Raw genomic sequence first — 22,993 nt, forward strand, 5'->3', positions numbered from 1 at the left:
TGTCAATATGTGCTACATTTGAGTATTGCGGTGAAGAGTCTGTGGCTGCCACGTTGCCTCCTCCGTCACCTCAGAATCCACAGAGCTAGAATGGAAACAAATTATCCTCAATCCAGAGGGTCTGCCCAAGAAGAAGCAGCAGCAGTAGTTTTAATCAAATTGCCCGTACAGCTTTACTCACTGGGATATGCTGCTTTAACATCCTTGGCACTTGGCAAACTGATAAGTTTTATGTGACATGAGATGATCATTAATCTCTTGTTTTTAATTTATCTCACCAAATATATAAATGAATGCATCTAGCTGTATATTGTCAATTGTTCCTGTTCCTTCCATCTGTGTATTCAGCCTCTATCTTGGACTTCTTGTTTTAATATTGATATTTTTCTGCCATCTTCATTTTAAAATGTATACTTTGTTTGGGATTTATGTTCATTTCATAAATTGCTGGTTAATTTCCCATAGCACTGCACATGAACAGATGGAGGTAACTATTGTTTTCAGGTGTGGCAGGGAAAAAGAGCGTTTAGTCAGCGAGGCAAAATCACTTAAGGCAGCAAAGCCTGCAGGGAAGTTACTGAGACCCACATCAACATTTTGAAGAAGTGTCCATGGGCATGGAGTGCACAGGCCTGTCATTCTCACAGAAGGTGATTATGATGAAGTTATCATTTTGTATTTTAAAGGTTCACTTTATTGCAGTTTGTATGAATAACCCAGAATTACCCACAAAGACCTGGTGACGTTCTTTTCCCTCTATGGGGCACTGCTGTATCACATAGCAACAGCACCAGCCAATCAGATTGAAGATTGCAGACAGCATGCCCGAAAGTTACAAGCTTACTTCTTAACAATTTGAAGCAAAATAAAGATTGGGGCATATACATGGATTAAGGTCAATGTTTTAATGCAACCACTTTTTTATTTTAAAAGTATATACAGTATTTTTTTTTGTTTTAAAAACCCTGGATCTTTGAAATAGGGAATCTATTATTTACAAAGTAGCAACAAGGTATTTTGAATATCAAAATACAATTAAGCAGAATCACTGAGATTTTATGAAAGAAAAATTTGTGTTTAACAAATTTATTACTGATCTTTGGAGATGTAATGAGCAGGGTAAATAAAGAGAACCAGTAGATGTGGGCTATTTAGTTTTCCAGAAAGTATTTAATAAGGTATCATGTAAAAGTTTCCTACACAAGGTAAGAGCTTATACCATTTAGGTAATACATTAGCAGGGTGAGAACATTGTCAAACTGACAAAAGAGATGAAACAAATCAATCATTTACATATTGGCAAGCCTCATCTAACGGACTTCCAAAAGGATGGATGCTGGGCCCTCAGTTCTGTATTAGTGCCTTAAATGAAGGGACTGAGTGCATTGTAGCAATATTTCCTGACCATAAAAAGATAACTGTGCAAGCAAATTGTGAGGAGGGCACAAAGAGTCTGAAGGGGATGTAGATAGTGAAACATTTGGGAAAAACTTTAACTGACAGATTCAAATCTGCAGTCTGATGTTGCCGGGATTCAAGTGACTGAGTTATGGAGAGAGGTTTCTTCCATTGGAGCATAGAAGAGTGAGGGGTGATCTTACAGAGGTGCATAAAATCATGAGGAGCATGGACAGGGTCAATGCACACAGTCTTTTTTTTCCCAGGGTTAGGGAATGAAGAACTAGAGAGCATAAGTTTAAGATGAGAGAGGGGAGCTTCAAGAAAGGGGCAACTTTTTCACCCAGAGCGTGATCAGTATATGGGATGAGCTGCCAGAGGAAGTGGTTAAGGCAGGTACATTAACAACATTTAAAAGACACTTGGATAGGTACATTGGATAGGAAAGGTTTGGAGGGATATGGGCCAAACACTGGCAAATGGGACTAGCTGAGATGGGAATCTTGGTCGGCATGGGCTGAACAGTCAGTTTCCGTGCTGTACGACTAAATAACATTGGGAGGAAAAATAGAAAATTCTGTTTTGAGATCACAAAAAGCAGTCTTACCAGGGGATTGTGTCTGTCCATACATAAATCAAAGTTCAAAGTACTCCAGGTAATTAGAAAAACAAACTTTTGGTGCAAGGACAAGAACTTGGACAGTCAGGGGTGTCTTGCTACAAGTGGAAAACTTGTTCTTGAGATCACCCCTGGAGTTCTGCATGCATTTGATCTCCTTGAGGAGAGGTAAACTTGCATTGAAAGCTGTTCACATTCACTAAATTGATTCATGGGATGAAGGGGTTGTGAGGAAGTGAGTGGGTTGGACATCTATTTATTGGAGATGAGGTGATGTAATTGAAACATGCATGACTAAGGGGACTAGATGCTGAGATGTTTTTCCAGGGAGTATCTAGAACTGGGAGCATGGTTTCAGAATAAGAGATCATCCACCTAAGATGGGGAGAGAGGCAGTTGTGAATCTTTGGAATTTTCTACCCCAGAAAACTGAGGAAACTGAATCATTCGACATACTCAAGAGTGAGAAAGACATTTGGACTGCAGAGGAGTTGAAGTTTTTGAAGAACAGGCAGGAAAATAAGACCAAGGTCAGATCGACTATGCTCTTATTGCATAGTTGATCATGCTCTGGGGCAACCTCCATTTCTTACATCAAAAATGTTTCTTTCAGAGCCAGGAACTTGGTTCAGTAACTATATTTTTACAGTACACCATTTACAAGCTTAATTAAAGCTCATTCAGGAAGGTTTTGCAGTTTTTTGGGGATAGGATTTATTTGCATTGGGAAAAGCATAGATGCAGATAGCCAGCATGGTTTCGTGTGGGGGATGTCCTGTTTCACAAATTTGATTGAGTTTTTTGAGGAAATGACAAAGATGATTGAGGGTAGGACAGTGGTTGTTATGTACATAACTTCAGTAAAACATTTGACAAGTTCATCACGGTAGGCTGGCCCATTAGATTAAGTCACATGAATCCACAGTAAGTTGATCCAAAATTGGCTTGGCCAAGGTAATGGTAGAGAGTTGTTTTTGTGACTGGAGGTCTATGACCAGTGGTGTTTTGCACGGATCAGTGCCAAGTCCTCTGATTTGGATGAAAATGTGGGTGGTCTGATTAGTAAGTTTGCAGTTGACGCAAAAATTGGTGGAGTTGTGGACAGCGAGGAAGGTTGTCAAAGAATACAGCAGGATGTAGATCAGTTGGAAATTTGAGCAGAGGAATGACAGATGAAGTTAAATCCAGGCAAATGTCAGACATTGCATTTTGGAACGTGAAAGGACAGACACATGAACAGGCAGGGAATAGAGGGATACGAACCATGTGCTGGCAGTGGGGATTAGTTTAATTTGCCATTATGGACGGCACAGACATTGGGCAGAAGGGCAAATTAAACTAATCCCTACTGCCAGCCTTTTCCTGTGCTGTTCTTTTCTGTTTCCAGTAGTGTATTTGTATGCACATGACTAGCCCTGAACCCAGATTTTTGACATCCCAGTCAATTAAAAATATGTGCTGCTTCCTGCAGAAGTGCAGAATATTTTTAAAGGATTTTGCATTGTCTGCGGTACTGGTAACTTGCACTCGTACTGGTCTGTCTTCTACATTTAATTAGCCCGCTAGCCCCACTTTGCATTCATTCACTTGGGGGTTGTATCTCTATGCTGTTGGCATCTGTGAAACTACATCCTAGAATGTCTTGCGTATGAGGTATTTGGAGAAATCTGTAGTAACAGTGAGTATAGTTTGTGCAATCATCTTTGATTTCTTGGGTTTCCTTTAGAAATTGCATCAAGTAGCTCATGGTTTCTCACTGCTTTGCTTCAGTGAGTGAAATAAAAATGAAGAAGTCCAATTTATCATTAACCACTGGGCATGGGTGCCTTGGGCCATAATCAGAATTTATTGTGCAGTGCAGAGATCTTTAATTGCTTGGTTGAAAAGGAAACATTGCTGATTTTCAGGAGGACAACATTGACTTGGGTGAATAAAAAGAAGAAATGAGGAAGACCTTATTCAAAAAAAAGTATGTGCTTTTTGAAATAACAGGCACCTGTGCTGTTCATATAGGTGTCTATTGATCTCTATTTGAATAAACTGAAAGGTGTTGTGAAGAACTTTTTGTGATCCGAAGTATCAGCTTAAACTGAAGACATTTTTGGCAGCAGGTTGCTTACATTGTTACATAATGTCCTATCATGGGACTTCAGATAGATTGAGAGGGGAGGGGAATAACCAAGGGTAATTAATAATAATTGAGCAATTTTCCGACTGCTACGACAGAGCATTAAGTTTGAGACAGCACTTGGACAAAGGATTTCCTTTAAGGTTTTTAATTGCTTTAGTTCTTCATTTATTAGTTTGATTTTAGTATTTGAGTATTTCTGTTTGTCAGAAACCTTGTGCTCTGACAGTGGGCTCATTCAGGTGCATGGCTTAAATAGTTATCAGGATTTTAATTTTACACCATCTTTGTGAACAACCCTTTGTTTTTAATCAAACTCTTTCCTGAGGGGATTTAAGAGCAGAAGCCCCTTCACAGCACAGAACCTCACCACTGAGGTCTGAGTTGGGGCTGTGTATTATTTTTTCATGTAGGCTGGCGGCAAGTGTGACTGGCTTCCCACAGACTGCAAATTCTGGGTCATTATCTGGGTTGGCGAATCTATATTTGGAGCACGTAGAATTAACATTGGGGAAGAATGAAGGAAGCGATTTGAGATTTGTTTTTACACAGGCCATTAGGATGCAGTATGTCTGAACTGAAACGTTTGTGAACAAAGAATGCATAATTTTAAAGTAATGTATAAATATTTCAAAGTGGAATAAAAATACATGTGAATGGAACCAAATGAAAACTGCTTTTGTGGTTGGCCCAGGCAAAATGGCCCAAATGTGCACTGGAAGATGCAATGGTGCTCGATAAATTACCAATGTCACCAGCTTTGCTTGGATTAATTTTTTTTTGGTAACGTGATCCACGTAAGTGGATCCACGTACTGCTTTATGTTGTGAAATTCTTGGCTATGTTGAATTAACTTTGACTCTTGAGTTTAGACCATGGAGCCATTCTATCACTAATGAGACCATTTCCTCATTTGTAAGGAACTGTTTTAATTATCCTTCTCTAACATTACCCAGCATTCTCTTCCTTGTTTGGGGCTCTCAGCAAGATGCTTGCAAATTAATTTGAGGGTGACTGCAATAAAGCACACTTATGGTTTGAAGTTGGTATGGAACTAGTCAGGAGGTAGATACTTCACCTATATGATGACATGTGTTTTTGAGAACCTATGTAATTTAAATGTTATAATTGATCGGTAATCATCATTTGTAAGTTGCTGGAAATTTGATAGACCTTGCTCATTTTAGAGATTGGTTTCAGTGGGTGGACTTCACATTTATGGAGAATAAATATTATACATCTTGATCATATTGTGTATAATAACTTTTCTTACCTGACCCATACCTGCTCACAAGCCTTGTCAACAATAATCTTAAAATGTGTGCATCTTGGATTTTTCTTCCTTCCTCTTGACTTTTTTTTTCTCCCACAGTCTGAGAATTCAGCAGTAAGAAAGAGCTGATCACCATGGTTTCTATCAAATTCAGACTCCGTACTGAACAATATGCCACATGAAGTAACAACCTTAACGTGTGTCTGCCAATCTCCAAAGCACATGCTTTGAGATACAGCATTAAAGAGCCCCATGTTAAAGCTAATTCAGTTTTTCCTTGATAATATCTTAAATATTGTGAAAGAGTCTCCTCCTAAGTGCCCAAATATTCTGCAGTCTGCAATTGCAAGCTAATGTCCAGGATTGCTTTTAGTCTGCTTCCTGTTGTTTGACAACTGGTTTTACCATTTGTTATTTAGGCAGACTTGGTCCTATCTGGTTGGATGAAATATTGCTGTTAGGTTCTACTTCTGGTAGAACTGGTCAGTATTCCAGAATCATTTTGGTTTGCAGGATAACCCTTGTTTTGTGACTCCTACTGCAAACCCTATTCTTCCTTTTCTCCCTCCACTTGCATCTGCCTATTAGTGTAAGGAGCTTGGGCATTTTCCTTGCTTAAGAGAGTCCATTCAGTTGCCTTTGCAGATTCCACACTGCCTTGGCTCTGAACAATCTCTCATTTATGTCCCATCTATTTTTGTGCTTTCTCCATGTTCATCTTGCCTATGAGAGTCATCTTCTGCCTTTAACAAGTTCCGCCAGCTGTCTTCCTTTGACTTTCTTTTACTTGATATGGTCAAGGATTCTGCCTCTTCAGGTATTGCCTTAGACCTTTCTAGTGTCATTACCAGTCTAACCCCTCTATCTCCACCAATGTTCCCGGCCACATTGCCAGACACAGTTGATGTTCCTGAACACACCCAATCAGGAGCCTGCCCCTGCCCCAGAGCCAAGATTTCTCTTACTGAAGCCGTGTAACATCCCAAGGTATTGTCATCTGGCAAACTATAATTGTTCATTCTTCTCAACCTGTCTGCACTCTTTAATTGTCCTCTAGAATTCCTCAAAGATCTATATTTTCCCCTCCTCACCCTCTAAGTACTGCTTCTCATCAAAATCATCCAAAAAATCTAACTCCAGGTTCATAGAGCCGACTATGGTCAGTACAAAGTGTCTCAGCACAGCGTCTCTTGGCCCTTCTACTGCCTTGATTTGTTACACCACTGACCTAATGTATAGTATCAAACAAGCAGAAATTTACTCAAATTAAGTAGGGAAGACTGAAGCCATTCTCTTGGTTTGCGTCAGAAATTTCACTACCAGACACTGTATCCATTCCTCCCTCTGGCATCTGTCTGAGGCTGAAGCAAATCATTCTTTTGATCCTTGTTTGACCATGTTTTGAACTTGTGACCCATTTCCTCTCCATTACAAAATGTGCCTACTTCTACCTCTAACACTTAATGTGCCGCCCTGCCCTGTCGACCGCAGTCCTCATTCAGTACTTGACTCTGGACTAACCCAGTGCTTTCCAGCCAGTCTTCCACGTACACCTTCTACCAATTTGAACATCCAAAACTCAGCTACCAGTAGTTCTAACTTGCACCAAATCCTACACACACATCTCCCTTGAGCTAGCAAATTAACGTGGGCCAATAGCAAAACAATACCTTGATTTTAAACTTGTACTGATTTTCAAATCCTACGTGGCCTCAACGTTCCCCGTCTCCCTAATTTCCAGCTCTACGGCCCTCTCTGGATCTCTGCATTCCTCTCATCTATTGCACATCTGTTTTAAATTGTTCTTCATTGGGGACTGGGTTGGTATCTGCCAAGATCTGAATCCTTGGAATACCCTGCTTATACATTTGCTCTTTGCTCTTGCCACCTTTTTAAAACTTAATTTTGTCTCTGATTCAAGTTTTTACGTATCTGATTAAATCCCTTTGCTCAAAATGAGTTCGGTTTGATAAAGTTCTTATAATGCCCTGGGATATTTTAGAACATTATAAGCAGTTGAGGTGCATATAGGGACAAAAGTGTTTTAGTATAGTTGTATTATATTCATTGTTTTGTTTTTGACTTTCTTTAGGGTCTCAGCCACTGCAGTGATATATTCAAGGTGAAGTGCCCCTACCCGTCATCTTTCTGTTACCGTGGTTGTGGTAAGTTACGCCTTTTGACAGTATTTTCTGAACAACATTATTTTATCCCTGCAATTCGTGCTGACTGCCAACTGAATACAGGCACACCCTTCTTGGTCTGGTATTGTAAGTATTTCCTCATGTAATTTTCCTCCCACTCCCTTCTACGCGCATACCAAAATTATAACTGACACTAGCTAGGAGGTGACATCAATGACTAATACTCAAATGTTTTTTAGAATTTTTCTTCTCTGCTTTCAACAATTACAGTTTAGTATACTTGAAGATATAAAGTTTAACCTTGCTGAAACAACAAGGTTCCGCCATGCTTTCGTGTCAGGAGGCCTTAAAAAAAAAAGGTCACAAACCAGCACCAGAGTCTTTTAATTTCAGCCTTTGTAAAGATGACAGTCCTATTTGCAAGCTGATTGCATGCATGAAAATGGATACGGGAAATGATTGTTAACATTATGTGCCGCAATCAAGAGTTTGTGGGAAAAAATATGTTCAATATTTAGATTTGTATTCAAATACCCAGTTAAATTATTCTACAGGCATATAGATGAAGTATTGCCTGCTTTATATTTAAATGTATTTGGAACTAGTCATGTTAATTAGAATGAAACTTTTTTTTTATGTGATGAAATGTAACATGGAAAGCTTGTATGTGTGCACCATTGGCCAGAGGATCTCATGGCAAAGACTCAGGCCAACATTTTATCCCATAGCCAGGACCAGAATAGATTATTAGTCATTTATTTCAGCATTGTTTGTGGTACCTTGCTGTGTAAAAATTGCTGACCTGCTTTCCTACAGTGCAGACATGACTATACATCAAAAATGAAGTATTTCATTGGCTGCCTTTTGGGACCTTGAGGTTGTTTACATTCTAGCTCTGAGAATCTCATCTGTTGTCGTGGGAAAGAACAACAATTATATCCATTTGTATTCTATCTATATTCATGTAGTAAATTGTACCAATATGCTTTACAGGGTGTAATTAAGCAGAATTTGACATAGTTCCTAAAAAAGAATCATTAATGCAAGTGAAGAACACAAGTGTCCCAGAGCAGAAAGAGCTGGTAGGTATAAGGACCAAATTCCCTTAGTGCACAGGTGATTGAAAGGCAGGGCTGGAAAAAGAAGTTGAGTACACAAAGCCAGAATGGGAGCGTAAGACTGGGGTTGTGGAACTGGAGAACATAGTCAAGAAAGGAGGGAACTTTTGGCTAGGGATGAATTTGATGAGGATTTTAAATTAATGGTTGCTTGACAGGATTTTGGTACAAGTCATGCAAAAGGCAGTTGTCCTGTCCACCATCCATCGGGAACACAGAGATTTAAGTGAGTTAGTGCATTATCTTTTAGATCTTGCCATATTATCTTTTAGGTCTTGCTATATTCTGTATGAAGCCTCAAGTTGTGACACTGTATAAAGGTAAACGTTTCATTTTAATTAGTAGTATGACTGGAGACATTGAACTTGGTGATTACCGCGAGGACACATTGTGGTGGGCTACCAGATACTGAAGGACTTAAAGAGCTTTGTATATTATAGCCAATCTAACTTGAATCTGCAATATTTCAATAATTGATAAAACTTGTGTTCCAAACTGAAAGTTTGAACTGGAATGCTACTTTGTTGATGTATATTTCCAACTATTTCCCCAGAAGTAAAAGGTTTTTTTTCAACTGCCTCATCTTTAGGTGGACACCAACATGCCTCTAAGATCCTTAAATGGATCTGCATTAGCGTTCCAATCATGGGAAATGTCAGGAATGGGCACAGATGTTGTTCTTTCTCAGGCCAGGCTGCATTTTATCTTGGATACTTCTGTCAGATGGATGCAGAGATGTTGGGTGTACGCAAGATCAAGGTCTAATGACCACTATAACACAATACTAAATTACTTTTATTCTGAGAGACGTAGTATTGATGTTCATCTAAAGATGTGAGATTTGAAACACAAACCTCCAGCTCCTGGGCAATTACAAAGAGGCAGCATTACAAAGCAAGATTTCACTTGTGGGAGAGGAATTGGAACATATCACTGTAATATTTTAATGATCAGTAAGGTTGAGTAGAGATTAAAATTGACTATAATGCATCTTCTTTTGCTTTGAGGCTAATTAAGACATCTGTAAGGGAAACTGTTGTATTCATGGGGTTTTTATGTACAGCTGGAACTAAATTGGGCAATTCTGTTAGACAAGTTTGCAGATGATTGCTGGGACTTGGATATTTAAAGCAATTAACTAAATGTGTCATCAATTACACTTTGCTTTATGTTTTGTACTGAGTGATCGATTCCTTGTCCAGGCACATATGTTTCCTGGGTAGTGCTGTTTTTGGTGCCTATTTGTTCTGCATTGAGCTTTGCAGTGTAAAAATTGCAATATATTAAAAAAAACATTATGGATAGTGCTACTTGGCACTATTGCATGCAAACCTTTTTGTAGGAATTATGTTAAAAGAAAAACTTACTTAGTATGATAAGTAACTGCTTATAAAATCACGTTACTGGAATATAACCTTTAATAAATTAAAAAAAAACAAACAGCTCATGGAGCCTAATTGCTAGAATGTACTTTCTACCAATACAATTAACAGGATGCAAGTCTGAGTCTCTACCCCTCCTCAATTTTCCTCAATCAAGAGGACTTTGGGCAGACCTTCATTATAATTTTGTGAGCTAACATTCATAGGTGGCTCATGGGTGGTACTTTGATCATTGAGAAGGTCCCAGCCAGCAGGTCACATGTAGGAAATTGTACATGTAACACCCTTGGTTTTTAGTCCACTGTTTTTAATTTGATCTCCACTTGCAATGCACAAAGGGACCTGAAAGCAATGATACTTGAGGCAGGGCATAATTAGACAGGGGCATGCAAAAGTGATTAAGTCCCCAGTTAAGTTCATCCTGTATATTTTTCCACTAAATCCCTGTCTAAGTGAATGTGTCATGTTGTCATTACACCTTCCTGCCAGTATTGAATATTATCTCATTGAAGCATTTTAAAGGAACATAATTTGATTCTAAACTTTATTTGTACAGCATGGTAACAGGGCTTTCTGGCCCAACAAGCCCGTGCCGCTCAATTACACCCATGATAACTACCATCCCATACGTCTTTAGAATGGGAGAAAACCGGAGCACCCAGAGGAAACTCACGGGGAGAATGTACACACTCCTTACAGACAGCAGCGTGAATTGAACCCCGATTGCTGGTTCTGAAGTAGCGTTACGCGAACAGCCACACTAGTCATCTTAGAAAATAAAATGTGTTGGATGCTGTCTTTTAATGTGGAAATTATTAAAACTGTTCTTGTGGACAGTGATATCTTGAGATAACAGCTTTTCCTATTCTAATTCATAATTTTTGTATTCTTTTAAGCCCAGTGAATTGCATCATACATACCTGAAACTAATTGGCATGCTGTATTAATATGGTTAATATGAAGCTTTCTGAACCCAATTTACTTTATTGTTTAAAAGACAAAAATTACACGATTGAAGACGGTTACTGATTTTTTTTTAAGGACTATATGTGCTACCTCCCATGAAACCAATTGGAAACACTCCTGCAGAAGGTGTGATGTGTCTGTTATGGTACCCTGCAAAATTGCTTAGATGTTCCAGATGTTATATTTGATCCAAAAAGCAGGGAGGCTTAGAGCAATTTTGTAAAGATACTGCTGAAATGATGGTGCAATCACTTCTGGCTTAAAAACTATCCATATTTTAAAAACTTAAATCTATTTTTACAAATATTTTGATCATTTGAGGCCAGGCATTTATCACCACCTTGGGAAGACCTGATTTTCAGATCGCAGAAGGATGGAATTTACAGATTGCTAGGTCTGTGGTATAGTAGACACTTAGAATGATCCCCTGTGCATTCAGTTGTCATGGAAACAGATTTTTGATTTCAAAGCCATTGGACTAGTTTCAAGCTCTTTAACACCTAGCTTTGAAATTTTCTAGATCTGTGAGCATTTGGGTAATCAATATATTTATTGATGAAGCTTTAATGTACTTTTCCTTCAGTTTGCATTTTACAGTTCAGCAAGAACAAATTTGGCTGCAGGATGAAAACCAGTTTTGAAAAGGAAATTTTGCACTTGCTGAGTAATTTCTATGAATAGCTGTGGCAAGATAATTGTTGCTTGTCCTCCTATGCTGGGAAAGCTGAGAACCTACAGATTAGTTGTTTTTTTTCCCCTTAGTGCAATAAAGATTGTCCATTACTGAAGAGATTTCTATCGCTTAGTGGAGAGCAATTTTAATGCATCTGTCAAGAGGTCCTCCAATGCATTGTGATTTCTAGTCTCTATTTTTCAGCTGTTGGGCTTAAACACTTAAAGGCGCATCATTTCGATAACAGAACCAAGGAAAGTGTTTTTTTTGCCTACTATTTCCTATCTCATTCCCCCCCCCCCCCCCATTAAAGCTGCTAAAAATGAAATTTGAAGCAGACAAGTAGTAAGGACAGACATCTTTTTGCATCTTAATTTTGTGTATGAATTGTACTGTGAAAATGACAAGAGATTTGGACTTGTTTTAATTTTTAGTGCTTCTGATGGAACAGTTAAGTAAAAGGAATGCCAAGTACATCTTTCTCCTAATGTTAAGATTTCCACAGCTTAATTTTTAGTATAGCAATGGATTTAGTTTACTAAGTGAGTGGAGAGGCAATAAAAATCATATGCAATAATGCAGGAAATGTTGGAAAAAATGTTAGAAAAATAACATAGCAAAATTGAACTTTTTTTTAGATTCCCTTTTTGATGTTTACTGGAAATGAAGTTGTAATGTAGATACAGTATTTTAATTTTCTGTTGGGAAATTTTTTGTTTCTCACCGATTTAATATATATTTAGAAAAAACAGGGTAGAGGTTGGAGCTCAAGGTTTTTTTATTGAGCTATAGAACAAATTTATTCTGAAATACATTTAGTACTATTTGGGAAGTAAAAGTTACAATGCCATCCTACAGAAACATAGCTTAAAAATAATTACTTGTGCAGTGACATATTAGTAAATGGAACTTGAGTAGTAATGAATTCAATTCCATTAAAAACACAAACTGCCGATTCCAGGAAAGGCTAGGTTTTTGTGTACTATAATTATTATGGGCACTTATGTATGCCCTTTGCTTCTCAAAATGAAGTAACTGTCAGTTCACTGTGTTGGAGATGATCTGCATGTACTGACCTTGAGTTGTGATTGTTTATTTCTTAAACCACCTTTTTTCCCTCTTTGTTTTCTTTTTCAAAGGTGGTTTAAACATAATTTTGACATCCCTTCCTGGTCCCATTTGTGTAGCCTGGAAGCCTTTCTTGCAACCATTATCTCCTTCCTTAGCACAAGTACTTACAAGAAGTTCATATGTATAAAAGGAAACTTTTCCATATCATGCCTGGAGCACTACACCATAGGAATGACAGCTCAATAGTACCACAAGCTTTGGGATTTTGCCATTAATGAAGAGTGCCAACTAGAGCACTTTCTACATTTGGTGAATAATAAGTTTGAGGGTTATTTTTTCCCTCTTCAGATTTCTGAATCCTTACCAGGCCTCATGAAGCAAATGAATCTAGTTCTGGGTTTTTTTTTAAAAATAATGGATTTTGTCTCCACTGAAATAGGGAATTACAAGGACTTGAAAGTGTATCATACTAATTCATCAAGTGGTCTTTTTTTTTCATTACCTCCTGGGCTGTAGTTGTTTCATTTCTAATTACCAAGGGTCTGTACTGTGTCTGGCTAAAGGGAGAACTCACAGCAGCTCAGTCCGTGCTTGGAAATGCTATGAGCTTCTGTTGGACCTTGGTTGTTCAGAAACGTTAAGTGGTAAAATAAACTCACCTACTAACATCCTAAAGCTCTTCCACGATCTTCAGGGCACAGTTTGGGAGTGTGAAGTACTCCGTGTTTGGATGAGTGTAGCTCCAACAATACTCAAGTGGCACAACATCATCTAGGGGAAAGCAGCCCACTCAATGAAAAGCCCATCCACCATTTTAAACATTCATTCCCAACACTAAGATGTGCAGTGTGTACCATTTACGAAAAACCACTGCCTGTACTTGCCTGGGCTACTCTAGCAGCATTTCCCAAACTTGTGACCTCTCCCATATAGAGGGACACATCACGTGGAACCAAGTCTGGATCTTGTTACCCAACAGCATTATGGGAATACTTTCACCAGAACAATTGCAGCAGTTCAAGAAGGTGGTTCTCAAGGGCAATTAAGATTTGTCAATAAATGTTGTCTTCGCTAGTAATACCCACATCGTAAAGTGTTTAAATAAAAAAAAAAGCTCTATCGTCTTATTAAACATGAAAATCTGCAAAAGTGACCAATTTAAGTAGATTAGAGGATTCAGTGGTACATTTTCCTCCGGCGAGCATCAGTTCAACAGAATCACAGTTCTATCACCCACAGGGAAGTGCACCAGCTATAGCAAAATGATAAATGAAGAATTAGTTTTGTTCAGTTTGAGAAGAAATGCTTCAATTTTGATTGCAAGAACGTACTGTGAAACACTTATTTGAAGTTATTTCAGAAATAATGGCTTAGATTTTTCTGAGTAGGGACTGCCACCTGCATCTTCTGCTCACTGCCCCACACTTAGTTGATTTAGATCCATAAGGCTGAAAATGCTGGCTGAGAGCATCCTGGATACAGTCAGTGAGGCCCCTGCCCCCCCCCACCAACATGGCCTTGCGCAGCATAATTGGGTCAGCTGGGTAGAGCTGAAAACTCCCCGGCCATAACAAAGCTTGTGCCAGATGGCAGAGCCGGGCCCACTTCTTTCCTAGCGGTAAAAGCTATCAATAATTGTAATTCATTATCTGTGAGGGTATTATTAAATAACGTTACATATTTGAGGTCTGAATGTCTCTGCATAGGGAAGTATTCAGAAGCTATTACAAATAATTACTTTTAACCCAACTAAAAGTGCAAACATTTAAATAAACCTTCAAGTGCAAATAGTTCATTTTTTTAAACAAGTGTTGAAGTATGCAATAGACCTAAATCTTGCCTTTCTTCCTTGCAACTTTAAAAACTCCACTGAATGAAATGGGTTTGTAGATGCTACACCAGGTCTGGGCAAGACCTGTGAGGAGGCTCCCTTGATTTAGATGTGATTTTTAGTTTTGCTCTGCCTATGGACTCCATCTGAAATCCAGTGTGTTGACTTGTAGAATAGATGTATTCACTGTCAACAACCTATCAATACATTTGGGTCTTCTGTGTTAAAGTCTGAATTTGCATCTTTTTAGAACATTAATAATTTGAAGATTTAAAAAAATTCTTTCCTATCTGTGGTCTAGTTATTATAAAATTGATTTTGTTTTTATACCAATATCCTTTCAAAGAAAATTAACTTGCCTTTGATATACGGTTCTGCACAATGGGGTCTTCTGTACACGCTGAATGTATAGTACAGAACGTGTACCTCTGCTTCTGAGGCAAGTCCAGTGTGCTCTTTTCAGAAAAGAGCTGATGGGCAATCCTGCTGGCCCTTCACGCCTTGGGTTGGGCAGCAAACTGTCAGCTGCAAACAGGCCTTAGGTGGTGTAGTCAAAATCTTGCTATCCTAGCATCCGTGACAGGACAGAAATCAGCAAGGGTGGTAATCTTGCTTACTTTTAAAGACTGTAAAGGATTTTGGCTTTTAAATGTCTCTGGTGCTTGGAGTCTTTTAACAACTCGTAAAATTCAAGTAGATTTTAAAAACACACTTTAAAATAAAATTAAGCAATGAGAAAAATTACTTTACACTCTGTCTCTGATCTGCAGGCTTCAAATCCACATTGAAATCAGTAGAGTTACATGTGATGCTACACCAGGTCTGACTAGGGGTAGTTCCAGCAAGATTGGGCTCTGCTCATGGATGTCATTTGGAGTCCAGCAATAAGGCATTTTGACCAATGAAGCACCATCTGTCACTCAGGAAGTCTTGGACTTCTGCATGTGCCATCGAATGTGGACGTCCAAGACGAACTGAAGTTTCAGCACTGAAAGCTTATGGTTCCACTTGGATCTGCTGACTGCACCAAGCCGCTATGTTGTTTGTTCAGTTGTTTTCAGGAAGCTACTGCAAATGCAGAAATGTTTTTTTTCTTGTATGGTTCACAAACTAACCTGCAAAAAAAAACAAAGGAATGGTACTCTGTGTGGGTGGATTCAGTGACCTTGGAAGATCCTGGTCATGTGCTGTGTGGAAAGATAATCAATTGCTATTTGTAACATTTTCATAATCAGCTCTTTTCTGAAAAGAGCACAAGACTTTTTTGCATTTTGTGCTTTGAGAGTTGAGAAACTCCTTAAAGCTTTTATTAGTTACCACTGAAGAATGTGGACAACCTGCCAGTTCATCAAATGGTGATATCAGTGCACTTGCTGTATTTTAGCAGTAAGTTTAAAATGGTTGTAGAACTTTGGGGGGCAGTTTAATGTAAAGGAATACAGTTGATGTATTTCTAGTTCCAGAAAAATGTAAGTTATTTTCATATTTCCAATTTTGCAATTTGATAGAAATTGAAAGTGACTTAATTTAGTGTTTATAAATGGCAAGTTCCATGAAACTTTAGTAACCTTGCAATTATGCTGCCGATTTCAGCATTTTAATTATGGTTAAAAAAAAATGAGTGTCTAATTTGTGTACAAAATTGTTTCATTCTGAAAGGAAATCTTTTGATTTTTAACTTAAATTCAGGTGCATTCCTCATGATTTTCAGCTTTCTACATTAATTTAAAATGCAATTGGCTATCTTACTGATCTGTACTAATGGGTGGCAAGGCTCCATACTTGCAGCATGGTCTCATAAAACCATCCCTCTTGTGTATATTGTCTACTAAGCAAGCTAGATTTTTAAAATCCAACTCAGTGTAATGTTCCTTACATTTAAAGTTGGTTGAGAGCATCATGAAGTACTTTTGCTGGCCTATAGAGAAAACTAATTTATTAATTTGTCATTCTAAATTGTGTTTAAATGCAGAATAGAAGGCAAGTAAACTAATTTAATTAATCTGAATATAATTTAAACATCTGTGTTTAGTTATAATTGTGGTTCTATTGTTTCAATCCTGTGGTTATCCCTTGTGTAAATTGTACTCTTGTGGCTGCGAGTACTTTTTCTGCGTTTTTTTTTGTTCCCTTAATTCGCACCCCGCCTCCTTATTTTGTTTACATGATGTGGACATTTTGGATTTGTTGACATTTATTACCCATCCCTGATTGCCCCTTAAGTGGATAGGTAGGATCTGGAGTTGCATATACATATACGTCAGACTGGATAAGATGGCATATTTCCTTCTCTGCAGGTCATTAATGAACTAGAATTATTTTTACAACAACCAGTAGTTTCATGGTTGCCATAATTGAGACTTTTTTTTTCTAATTCCTTGTTTATTTAATCACTTTAATTTGAATTTAGTTTCACCAGCAGTTTTGGTGGGATTCAAACTTTCTATTTGGACCCTTGGTCCAGAGCTCTAGTCAGTAATTTTAATAACATCTTCTGCAGAACAGCAAGATTTGTGAAGTCTGGGAAGTTTCATTTTCTGCATAAAGAAATTCCTTTTTTGATTCTTATTATTATAAATGGTGGATTCTTATCTTGAAACAAAACTACCTGCCTCCAAACCTTGCTGCCATGGGCATCTACTCTGTCGGTCCCTTTCAGAATCTTGCTTGTCTCTGAGATTATAATTTGTTCTTCTAAACTTTTTGTAAATTATAGGTCAGTCTTGCTCAATATGTCCTCCCAACAAACCGACCCAGAAGTCAACCTAATGAATTTCTATGACGCTGACTTCAGGATAAGTATTCAATAGGTACAGAAACCAAACAGCACGTGATATTCCAAATGAAATCTTGATGAACCCCCATAAAATTTCAGGTATACCGCCTTGCATTGTGCTCCAGTCCCCTTGCAAGAAAGACCAACATACAATTTGCCTTCCTAATTGCTTAATGTACCCACATGCTTCTTTTTGCCTTATGGACTAACATGAAGATCCTGCTGAACACTCATGTTTACTGGTCTCCCTCCTTTTTATTTAAATAAGTATCATTTTTCTTTCTTTCTAACAAAGTCTATTACCTCAAATGTTCACCGCATGAACTTCGTATGCTATCTTACCCGTGCTTAACTCACCTAAATCATAGTCATAGAATCGTACAGCACAAACCGGGTCCTTCAACCCACTATTGTCCATGCTGACCATCAACCACCCATTTTAAATTAATTAGTTGACTCCCATTTTTTTTATTCTCTCAACGTTCTCACCAGCTGCCTCCCAGATTCTGCCACTCACCCACACACCAGGGGTAATTTACTGTGGCCAATTAACATAACAATCTGCAAGCCTTTGGGATGTGGGAGGAAACCTGCATGGTCACAGGGAGAATGTACAAACTCTACACAGATAGGATCCAAGGTCAGGATTGAACCTGGGTCTCTGGTACCATGAGGCAGTGGCTCTGCTGCGCCACTACTGCCCTAAAACAATAAGAGAATTTCTCTTTAATTCTGATGTTCATGCAGTCCTCCATGTAGAGCTTCTCTTGTACAGTATAGCCCAAACACTTCAATCTGAAGGGATATCTCTCTGCATTATATTTTGTATTAGCCTTGTGGTCCAATCCCACTGACAGCCTTGCAGTTTACATTATAACCCATAAGGAAATCAAACTAGCTCATTGCCCGCTGTTTCTTGATCTCTGCCTGGATCAGACTCTCGTCCTCTTTTTGTAAAGTGAGGATTTTTTCATCCAGCTTCTTTTTCTCCTCCTCGAAGTGATTGACTCGATCTTCACGCTCCTGCGGAAGGTACTGAATGGCTTCATCCTTCACTGCTGTCAGCTCAACACACAGCCGTTCCTCCTCTTTCTGAATATCCATTGCATAAACTCACTGTGCCCTCTCGCAGCTCACTTTCCCACCTTGCTCTGTAGCATCATAAAACCTGGATGTATTGTACTCTTTTCCACTTAGACAAGATTTTAAATTTTGATTAGCTGATGAGCCGTAACCAATTCCTATGGCACCCCACTAAGTCTGCTAATCTTAAAATCACTCTTTGCAATCTTTTTAATCAATCCTCCATCTGTGCTCTATGAGCACTTAGTTTACATAACAAGCTTTTATGTGGTACCTTATCAAATACTTTTTGCATATTCTCTGCTTTCTTGCTTTATTTTACCTGCTTGATGTGTACTTGGTTAGATTCGTCAAATACTTCTGTCTTCACAAAATTATGTTGACCCTGGTAATTATTTTGGTTTCTTAAGCAGAGGGAACTTCACTTAGCTAGATTTGTGATTTTGATCTGGGGATTTCTCCCCAACCCCAAGCACTGATATCATTGTTGAGCATAACGATAAGCAACGAGAATGCCTGAAAATGCAGAACACTAAATTGGAAGGAATGCAAGTGAATTGCTGCTTCATCTGGAAGGACTGTTTTAGTTTGAAATTTGGCACATGCAAAATCCATTGCATCTTTAAATATTAAGCATAAATGGGTGATGTTTATAATGCCTCCAAGACACCTTCCATGAAAGAAATACTAGTGTCAATCTTACATGTCATAATTAGATTAGAGAGTCTTTCCTTTTTTTATAGGGTATAGCTTAGTAGTTTGACACTAGACCAGCAATCCCCAGGTTGTGAATGCAAATAACAAGTGCATTTCTAAAAGATGTGCAAGAAGAAGATGAATGCTGGAATTTCTCTAATTTTTACCATCTTCAAAGACTTGCCACTATCAAACATGCCTGTCCCTCTCCTCTCTTTACAACAATACCTGGTTTTCTCTCCTGTAGCTCCCTGGTTTTCTCTTCTGTTTCCTTTAACAACTGCTTCCCCTCTCCACAATTTCCCATGCAAAAGCTGCTCTTTAACCTCTTCCCTTACCATTATCCAGCAACTAAAACAGTCCTTCCAGATGAAGCAGCAATTCACTTGCATTCTTTCCAATTTAGTGTCCTGCATTCATTGCTCCCGATGTGGTCTCCTCTTCATTGGAGAAATCCGATGCAGATTGGGTAGCTGTTTGGTAGAATAAACACCTTTGACTCCCAATTGCTTGTTTAATTCTCTGCCTCATTCTTGCTCTGACTTCTGTCCTTGGCCTCCTTATGCTTTTGTAACAAAGCCCAATTATAAGCTCGAGGAATAGCATTCATCGTCCACCTAGGCATTTTACAGCTCTTGGAACTTTATTGAATTCAGCAATTTCAGGTAATTGGCCTTTCTGCATATCATAGCCCTGTAACATTAACTCAGTTTTTCTCTCCCACAGTTACTTCCTAACTAGCTGAGTACTTCCAGCAACTCCTGTATTCTTATTCCAGCATTTTTTTTTTCTCTTCTCTCATCATTCAATGCCCTCCATTTATAAAGCCACCGGGTGGATCAGCTGTGATTAGTAAGCTTTTATCATCATAGAGTCATACAGACCGCTATGTCTATGCCAATTATCACATACCTTTCCATAGTAATCCCATTTGCCTGCATTTGATCAACAGCATTATATGCCTTGGTCTTCCAACTGTTTGTCCAGATGGTACTTAAATGTTATGAGAGTACCTGCCTCCACCATCTATTCGGGCAATGTGTTCCAGCTTCCAGCCATGCTTGGATGTGATAAAGTTCTCCTTCACGTTCCCTCTAACACTCTAAACCCTTACTCCTAAACCTATGCTCTCTAGTTTTAGATACATCAGCATTTGTGTGATTTGGGCTCCATCCCATTACAGGCATTGCCTTTGTTCTCCACACCCTTCCCCCTTCTCTGCAACTTGTTTTCTCTCTTCCAATTCTGATGAAGGGTCATCAACATGAACCATTAATTTTGTTTCTCTCTCCCTGTAGATGCTGCCTGATCTGTTCAATGTCTCCAATATTTTGTACTTTTTCAGATTTGTAGCATCTGCAATTTCTTGCTTTTGGAGTATTGTCCAGTTCTTGTCATCACATTAGTCTATAAAAGCTTTGGAGGATGTAGAAAAGATTTAGGGTCACCCTGAGGAGGAGGGACAATTATATTTATGCAGTCTAGAACCTTGAATTGTTCTCCTTAAAGTGCAGAAGACTGACAGTTGATTTGAGAGAGGTATTCAGAATTATGATGGGTCTAGACAGTGAGGAATAAAAAATTGCCATTGTTGGATGGTTCAAAAACCAGAAGGCATTGACCTCTAACTTGAGGGAAAAACTTTTTCAAGCAACAAGTAACCTTGATCTGGAGTTTGCTACCGGAAAGGCTCGTGAAAGCAGATCAGTTATCATTTTTAAAAATGAATGTGACAGATATTTGAGTGGGCATGATTCCAGGTCTGCAGGGAAGGAAGAGCTGGGGATGGGACTGGCTGCTCTTACAAGGAGTTGAGCTAAAGTGCTAAAGGAGTTCTAAATACCACCATGATCTTAAAATCATTTGTTTGATTAATGTCTTCAGGCAAGATCCTGCCACCAATACCTGGTGAAGCTTTCATGTGGCTTCAGTATCTGTGTTTGGCTCTTAATATCTTTCAGCAGTTAGGTATAGGCAATAAATATTTCCTCACCAATAGCCTGTACAAGCTGTAGACTCCAGATTAATTAACTGTGAAGTTATTTAACCTTGTCAGTCTTTAGCTCAAGACTGGCATAAGTGGAGATGCTGAACAAAGTCAAAAGTGAACTGAAGCTGAAGAACATTTAAGTAATAGCACATTCCATTTGAGGGAAGATAATCTCAGACTATTTTGGTTATAATAAGCTAGGGTTAAAATTTGTGCTTGTTCCTAAGTGTCTCCAACAGTGAGGGCTAAACCTGCCATTAACCAAATCTGTACTGTATACATGCTGTTAATGGAGTGTAATGAGTGAACATAAAACTATCTTGTCTTTTGATATTATCCAGTATAACTCAAAATACAGATTTCCCATTTCTGTTCCTGATCTTGCTAATAAATAGAAAGATCACCATGAACTGGTTGAATTAGCAGGCAGCTTAAGAATACATTACACTATTAGATAATCTAAATTTTTAGTGTATTAATGAATATTGAGGCTTCTGTTGAGAACTTCAAAGGTGAACTCTTAGCCTTACAGAACCTCACTTTCATAGTAAGTGGATTTCCACTTAAGTAGGTGAATGAGGTCATTATGATAAAATTCATTTGTCCGATCATGAAATGTGGGTAGAATACTGGGAGTAGGGTGCATTAATGTGGGAACTGGAAATAAAATAAAACTGCAGATGTTGAAATCTCAAAGTGTTCAGCAGGTGAGGCAACATCCATGGAGAGAGGAACATTTTTTTGGGCAATGAAAGATCATCAACCCTGGAATGTTAACTCTGTTGCTCCACAGATGCTAACTGTCCTGCTGAGTATTCCAAAGAAATTCTATTTTTATTGCATTTATATGGCACAGTTTTAATGTAAAACATCCCAAGAATCTTCACAACATTGTTACCAAATATATTTTCCATGGAGCCACAAAGGTAGACATTAGACCAGACAACTGAAAGATTAGTCAAGGAGACAGGATTTAAGGAATACTTGAAAGGCAGTGGGTGAAGTGGAATTCCAGCTGAAAGTGCAGCTGGATTGATTGAAGTTGGGGATACTTTGGAAGCGAAAATTGAAGGAGTGCTAAGGAACAAGCCTTGAAGGGATTTGATAACAATGTTCAAAATAATATTGTAGCAGATCAGAAAACATTGGTGAACTGGATGGTGCAAGTTAGATCGAGAATTTTGGATGAGTTCAAATATATGTAGAGTGAATCTGTTCAGGAGACCATAGGAATAAGTTCAGATTTAGCAATGACATTGATGAAAGTTTTGGCTGAAGTTGAGCTGAGGCACAAGTGAAGTCAGGTAACATTATGGAGCTGAGGCACAAGTGAAGTCAGGTAACATTCTTGATGTAACAAATGTTTGGTGTGGAGCTCATTTTGGCATGAAATATTTCAAGTTGCCAAGAAGGGGATGGAATTACATATCAAGAATGGAGTTTGTTATGGTGACTAAATACAGTGGATTTGCTCTTTCCACTACTTAAATGGAGAAGCCAAGATATCGGAGCTGGATGTGTAATCATTGTGGATAGTTCTTTGTCTATGTATGGACAGATAAGAATGGAAGCAAGCGAGAGCCCACTCCTCCATTTGGACTCTGGGGAATGATGATTTCAGCAGCAATTCTCCATGACTACTGACAAATAGCGATGCATGAGGTGGCAATGAATAGGGTTGGAACACTTGATGTGGAAGATTTAGGAAGAGCTGACAGATTGTACTATGAGCTCGGGACATGAGTGGAATTGAAGGTTTAAATCAGAGGGCGAAAGATTACTTCGTGCACAGGCAGAGGAAGGAAAATGATATCTTAATGATAAAATAACTTTTTGGAATTTGGT

General features: G+C 38.5%; 1 protein-coding gene across 1 annotated transcript in view; it reads left to right on the plus strand.

Moving 5' to 3' along the window:
* Window positions 1–22,993, plus strand: part of fam110b (family with sequence similarity 110 member B) — a 116,857-nt gene that overhangs the window by 50,211 nt on the left and 43,653 nt on the right. The window contains exon 2 of the mRNA XM_052023291.1: window positions 7,511–7,583. The gene's annotated coding sequence lies outside the window, so the exon portion shown is untranslated. The remainder of the gene's footprint in view (window positions 1–7,510; window positions 7,584–22,993) is intronic.

The sequence above is a fragment of the Pristis pectinata genome, chromosome 9 (genome assembly GCF_009764475.1).
Source record: "Pristis pectinata isolate sPriPec2 chromosome 9, sPriPec2.1.pri, whole genome shotgun sequence".
Taxonomy (NCBI): Eukaryota; Metazoa; Chordata; class Chondrichthyes; order Rhinopristiformes; family Pristidae; genus Pristis; species Pristis pectinata.